Here is a 6,926-nt window from a genome sequence, read left to right as displayed (position 1 = left end):
CACACAAAGGTGGAGGCTGAAAACAGTTTTCCTCTTCTTAGTTGTAAAAGCCAAAAGAACTCAAGTACAAAGAAATAGAAGAACCCTATATGTGGGTCTCAAACCAAACTCAGCTAACTAAGTTGGCATACTAACTGAGCCACGAACTAGAGTAGATAAGGATAGTTGTCATCCAGCTATTATTCGTGGGCGGTGTATCAACCACATCTGCAGCTAACAAGTCGGTGACATAAATGCACAACGTTCACCCTGGCATATCACGAGTGGAGCTCGATATCTCAACACATCAGTCCAGTGTGCCCAATATCTTGCTGCGAATGGTGAACTTCCAAGAGACAAACTAGGCGGACTACTTCTGCAGCTAGATGCGAGATGATCTCGACACCCAGGGGGACGTTATTGGCAATCCCATGTTGTACATGCCGGTCCTCTATTACTTAAGGAGTCAAGATCTGCCAGTCGACTTCGGCCTAGCAGAGAAATCTGCCACCGGCCCAGTACAGACCGAGCAAGAAGAAACAGAGCTAAAGCCCACCAAGAGAGCAAGGAAAACGCCCAGTGTCACTTCGGTAATTCATGTGCAACCGGAAACAAGTCAGCTACTCAACCAATGTGAGGACTGTCAGTTGCACAAATTGATGCAACAACAACTGCGCCTCCAACGGGTGGATCCTCAAGATAAGGGCAAACAGGTTCAAGGAGGGCCTATTCTCATTGAAGACCTCTAGGGCGATCACACAATCGAAATCGGCCTCCATACAAGAGATGAAACTATGCTGACAACCCCCGCTGTGCCCTATGTCTCAACCTCCACCACCCCTCTAAAGACAACATCCTTCGCCACCGACACCTCTTCCACTCCATGGGCAGGCCTAGCGGAGGCCATACAAATTTGGAATGTGCCCCAGTATAAGGCATCGGGTGGCTATAGCCACATGATGACAAGGTAGTTATCATGCGCGGATGTGATGGAGCTAAACCTCTTTGAAGCCGTGGATCAACTGCCCCAGGTCACCCACAAGATCTTACAGAGGAGGCAAGAGCAAGCCTCACAATTCTCCGCCAGTCTCATCCAAGCCCAGCTCTCTGCGCATGAAAGCCAATCGACAATGGTCACAGCCCAAGCAACAAACCATGCCGCAATACATCGTGCAGAAGAATACTGGGCCAAGGTGGAAGAGCTCGAGCTCACTCTTACAAGGCTCACGGATGACCTCGGCACCCATGAATCCCTGGTCCAGACGCACATGGACCAAGTAGACAAGGCAGAGTCAACCCTACGCACAATGTTGGAGCAGCAGGCACAAGGAGAGCAGTGGTATGCCTGCTCACAGGAGTCCCATGACCAATAGATCCGCTCCTTACAGGATCTCCTAGCACACTAGAGGAACCTAACGGTCTCCCTCCAAGAAGAAATTGAAATCCAGAGCGCCATCGGCCAATCTGAGGAGTCAGGTTTGGAAGACCGTGAGCAATAGGAGTTCCAGATGTACAGGGAGGTGTCTGCAGAATCAGCCACACACACACTGGCATCATGCACCATTGCCCAAACCCTTCAAATGCACTTTGATGCACTCCGTGCACAAAATCTCATCTTCCACCTAGACCTCACTACTCCACTTCCTTCTAACTCCCTCCAGACTATTCTTCGCCGCAATCCCGACCACTACCGCCCCATCTCAGCCATGTCATATATCTCTCTTGATCTTCAACCCACTTCTCTATCTCTTCTCTGCCCCTCTAATCTCAAAACACTATCTGTCCATCCCATCCTTCTTAATTTTCAAGCCTAGTGCCGCATCATCATTAAGTCCCTTAATTATCCTACGAATGATGAAGTAATGCAACTCACAAAGGCCGAGGAATAGCAACTCCTGCAGGCACAATGTGGAGTTGGAGCCCATATCACTTGCCGATCATGATGCTCCGCCATCCCCACTAGTTTCTCCCTCTGAAGATGTCCACTGGCGATTGGACTTATAGTCCTTTCAAGAGCTACCAGATAGTGCGCTAATGCACCATTGGAAGCGCCAACTTGAGGGATCACACCTCCACCTCTACGAAATTCTTGAGGTGCGCCCCCTCACACAGTTCATCGTGTAGTCATTCGACGACTGGCGCCACGTGCATCCCAAGTGCACGAGGAGGATACAACCTTGCTCCCAACACCCCAGTCCCTGTGACTGATGCCGATGCCGGTCTGCAACCCAATTGACGACTCCCCTTCTTAAAGCTGGAGAAATTTTGGCGCTACTACCATCGCAGCATGCCCATCGATCGTCGTGTCCACCCACTCTACATGCCCATGGAATGACAATGGACTTGGGCAGCATTTCGAGACCTCCAATAGTAGGACCCAAATGTGTTGTACAATTTCCCCAAGTACAACTTTCCCAAAGAAATGACGCAAGAGGGATTTTGCTTCCGCCTCCAGTCATTCCAACGACACATACGACTCAGTGCCAGATCCTGCCATTGTCACCGCCGTCCATTTCAACCGTCTCCTCCTCTTACTCCTCCGCGATCTTCCTGCCCATAACTGCCCCATCGATGACCGCATCCACAATCTGAACAACCAGATTGTCTTCAACCCCAAAGTCGGTCCAACTCAATTCCAGGACCTCTGCCTCTACCTCCGCATCCGCAATCTCCATAGGCATCACCTCCGAACTTATGAGGATATGCATGCCACACATTTTTTCAAGTACCGCACATACCTCACTTGCCTCATATCACAACAGTTGGACCGCTACGCCATCCTACAGTCAGTACTCACCACCAACTTCCTCCGGCGCAGCTAGCCCCCCGAGGACAGATCAACAACAAGAAAGGGGGCATGTTACCATCCACAACAGAGTACAGCCACCGAATGCAGGGTAATCAGTGAGTAAAGGTGACCAAGCCGAATCATCTATCTCAACGGACAAGCTCAAGGGAGTTTGATCCCCAAATACACCAAGGTCAATGATTACAAGCAATGTGCACACGGAACGAGTATAGCTCAAACTCAAGGAGTTTGATCCCCAAATACCCAAAGTCCAAGGATTCAAGGATTCCATGCACAGATTGTATGTTCCAGCTACCACCACCAACAACAACGAGATGCACACTTCAGGTCTATGTCCACGTAAGTACAAGGAGCGCAAGCAACATGCACTTTTTAGCTCCACATCCACGAAAATAACCATGCCAAGGAAAATATCCATGAAAGGAGTACAGCTCAAACTCAGGGAGTTTGATCCCCAAATATCCTGAGACAGGGTTACCGTTGAGTGTCTTGTAGAAGCTCAGCCTCACCACTCTAAGTTTTGAGCCTCCTTCATGGGGTTCGAACCACAAATAGGTTAAGGTGTGAGGGCGCTTAGGGAGTTTGAACCCCAAATCACCTAAGCTTAGGAGGCGCGAGGCTAACAAAAGTGCTATTTGGGAGCCGGTTAGGAACACCTCCTAACGCTAGGCTTGTTGTCCCAAGCGCTTTAATATGGTTAACACAAGCGCTATTTCTGCTAGTAGGGAGAGATGGTAAGAAAAGAAATATGCCTTGGCACCCTATGGGCCCAAGAGTCCTTGGTTGTAAAGTGAGGGAGAGTGCTAAAAAGGAAAAGGGTTGGCCCTCCCGTCAAAAGGTGACTTGTATAAAAGGCCAAATGGTTGACTTTGGTCTTCATTGTTGTTTGCACCAAGTTGAATACAAGCTCCCTCTTCTCTTCCAAGAGAGTGTTTTGGGTGTTCTCTTGTTTCCTTCATAGTGCCTTTGTGGTTGTCACTCTATCCTCCTTCACTCCCTTCTCCCCCTTCCTTTCCTCCTCCCTCATTCTCTCTTCCTTCTCCCTCTCCCCTTCCCTCTTCCTCTTCCCTCTCTCTAGCATGAAACCACATTGCAACAATCCGAAGGCCCCTTGCGTGACACTTGCAGACGACTCGTGCTATGCATTGCTCCCACAAGGAGTAGCTAGGAGTGGAGACTCCGTCGGCATATCTTCAACATCCCCATGACATGTGAGTCACCGTCGAGACCCACTACATTTTCTTTTTTGATATCCAAGATTGTGGATCCCATGTATTGTATCTTTCTTAAGGATTCATATGTATAATGGCTTGAATCACCTTAATAAATCATAAGGGCCCTTTCAACTAGAGGTGTTATTGGCAAAGGTTAATCTAGATCAGCTTGTACTTTTTTTTTATTTAGTTAAGGTTGGGATTCACAATGTATATATATATATATATTATCTTAGAGGTTTATATATATGATGGCCTTAATCAACTTGATTTTCATTAGATATCCAATAGCATGTTTTTTTGTGAATCCAATAGCATGTGGAGGGGGGCGGTGGGGGGGCCAAGGGCGGGGGGGGGGGGGGGGGGGTTGAGAGAAATGGGGTTAGAGCCAATGGATGTGTGGCTTACATATGTGCTACCTTGATCACCCAGTTTTGACCCTAGTTAGTATCTTAGAATTTGTTGCTCAGTTGATATCCAAGATTATGGCTCCCATATATTGGATCTTAATTAAGGATTCAAACATATGATGTCTTGAATCACCTTAATAAATCAGAAGGACCCTCTTAACTAAATGTGTGGATGGAAAAGGTTGATCCGGATCATCTTGTACTGTTGTTTTATGTTCATAGTTTTTATTTAGTTAAGGTTGGGGTTCAGAATGTTTAAATATATCTCATCTTAGAGTTTTTCATATATCCAATAGCATGTATCATTTGTGATACCAATAGTATGTATTGTCATCAATTCCATGATGTATCTACTCCATTGCTTTTCTGCCCTGCAAGTTTGATTGATTGTTTCATTGCATAAACACGATACCTATGACCATTGCCTACATTTGATAAATCTTCAATTTTCCCACCATGGCACCCAAGGTAGCATGGAGGATGCAGATTCAAATGCTCATTCATAAGCACACCTTGCAACATATTGCAAGTCTGTGAGAGTGGAAGAGATTCACATGTGTCTAAGCGAGACTTTATAAAGCAAATGAAGGACCAGCTCTCTAAAATAGTCCGTCAAATCTTTCAAAAATTCCTAGAAGTGAAAAGGTTTGAAATGTAAGATATAGTCTATATTGTGCTTTCACGATTGGATCTATTAAGTTAGTGCAAGTTTGTTACTTTGTCAACCAAAGGAGAAGCAATATGAATGAAAGGAGATGAAAATAATAAGATACAAAAAAAGCATGAAAGTGAACGAACAGTAGGAGCCATAGTACCAAGCGCCTTGAAACATTTTTCATTGAGATAAACGTAGGCATCATAGAAGAGGGAAGTATACTTACAAGTTGGGATAAATGTAGGCCTTATAGAAGGGGGAGTAGAATTACAAGTATACTTACAAGTTGGGATAAATGTAGGCCTTATAGAAAGGGGAGTAGACTTACAACTTTGTACCCAACATACACTTTTGATATGCATTTTCCCTTGAGAGTGTTGTGAGTTCATGAACAATTGGCTAAAGAAGAGGAAGGAAAGGTCAAGTCCACGTCACGGGTGTATGGTCTTTAGACCCTCTATGTCTTATGTAGACAAGAAAAGTAGATGCTACCACGCACGGAGTCATGTGTTGTTGCAAACTGCAAGCCATGAGTCCCTATTTGAATCAAGGAAACATCCAAAACATATTCATGTATGTTCATATCTCCTTCGCGTCCTATTCTGCATGTATAAAAAATATGTCACCAATGACATACTCTTGCATGTATTGGAGATCTCCTGTAATGAAGTCGCAAGCAAACTATTCTATTGATAATCATCGCACATAGCTACAATGATTTCCAATGCATGAAAGAGGTGCACTTGTGAACCTTTCACATGCTCGATTTTGTGATGCTAATGGCGCACCAGGAACTTCTACCAAATGATGATTCGTACTCGCACAACATTAAGAGGAGGATCACCCAATGGAAGGTCCTTAGTTTGGTTCCCCAATGTCAGATCCTTAGTTTGGTCCCCAAATGCAAGATCATTAGTTTGGTTCCCCAAACAAATTTCGTTGATTTACAAAAGAGTTGTATCATACGATTGCAAGATCACATGGCACGATTGCATGATCACATGCAGGTAGCCCTTCAACAGTGGCCTTGGATTGCTATGCGATGGGTTTGTTGTTTGTGCAATGTCCAAGTTCCTTATTGAATATATAGGTGGCTTTAAAATATCTATACTTCCCAAAATCGCATGCTATGGCACCTTACATCAATTTGTGATGAGTCTAACAAATGAGGATTTGCATGAGCATGTCAACATGGAATAAATCTCAGCCTATAGGATCAATGAGGATGAAGCAATGCGACCTATGCAATAGATGCAGGAAGAAGAAATGACTTGATTTACAATTTCATGGCAATTTCATGCATTTTTCTAGGAGTTTGACAAATTTTTTCTATACACAAACATTTGACTTTATAAACTTTGTAGAGGAAATCATTTCAAACTATAAAGTCCACGTATCTTCATGCTTTAAAGTTGTTAATTTGAGTTTATGCGATTGTCTCTTTTCTATAATTTGAGAAGTGTATTACATGTATGATAACTTAGAAGCATTGGTTGTAAAGTGAATTTCAAACAATCTGAAAACTCTTCTTGCATGTTTGAAATGAGTTATACAGCACCTTATTCAAACACGTAATGTTATCATTTTTCCTTCTACGTTTGCTTTAGGTTGCATTACAATGTTTCCTACTCTGTAATCATCCATGCAAGCTGTGTCTGAGGTACCACATCATAAGAGCCATGAAGCTTTTAGAGGATGTGGCTTATGCTACCATTAGCCCATTTAGAAAGGAAACGCCAATCCTTGGAGCCTCAAACAAGGACATTTCCTTACAAAACCACATGACACGTTTGTCAAAAAATGAACATGGAAAATGAAGATGCCTCATGTATGCCTCACACGCATTTTTCATACCACGA

This window comes from Dipteris shenzhenensis, chromosome 12 (genome assembly GCF_047967505.1).
Source record: "Dipteris shenzhenensis isolate YYH24624 ecotype China chromosome 12, Dip_SZ_1.0, whole genome shotgun sequence".
In the NCBI taxonomy this organism is placed as follows: domain Eukaryota; kingdom Viridiplantae; phylum Streptophyta; class Polypodiopsida; order Gleicheniales; family Dipteridaceae; genus Dipteris; species Dipteris shenzhenensis.
The sequence above is the reverse complement of the archived record's forward strand: the minus strand, read 5'-3'. Positions refer to the sequence as shown.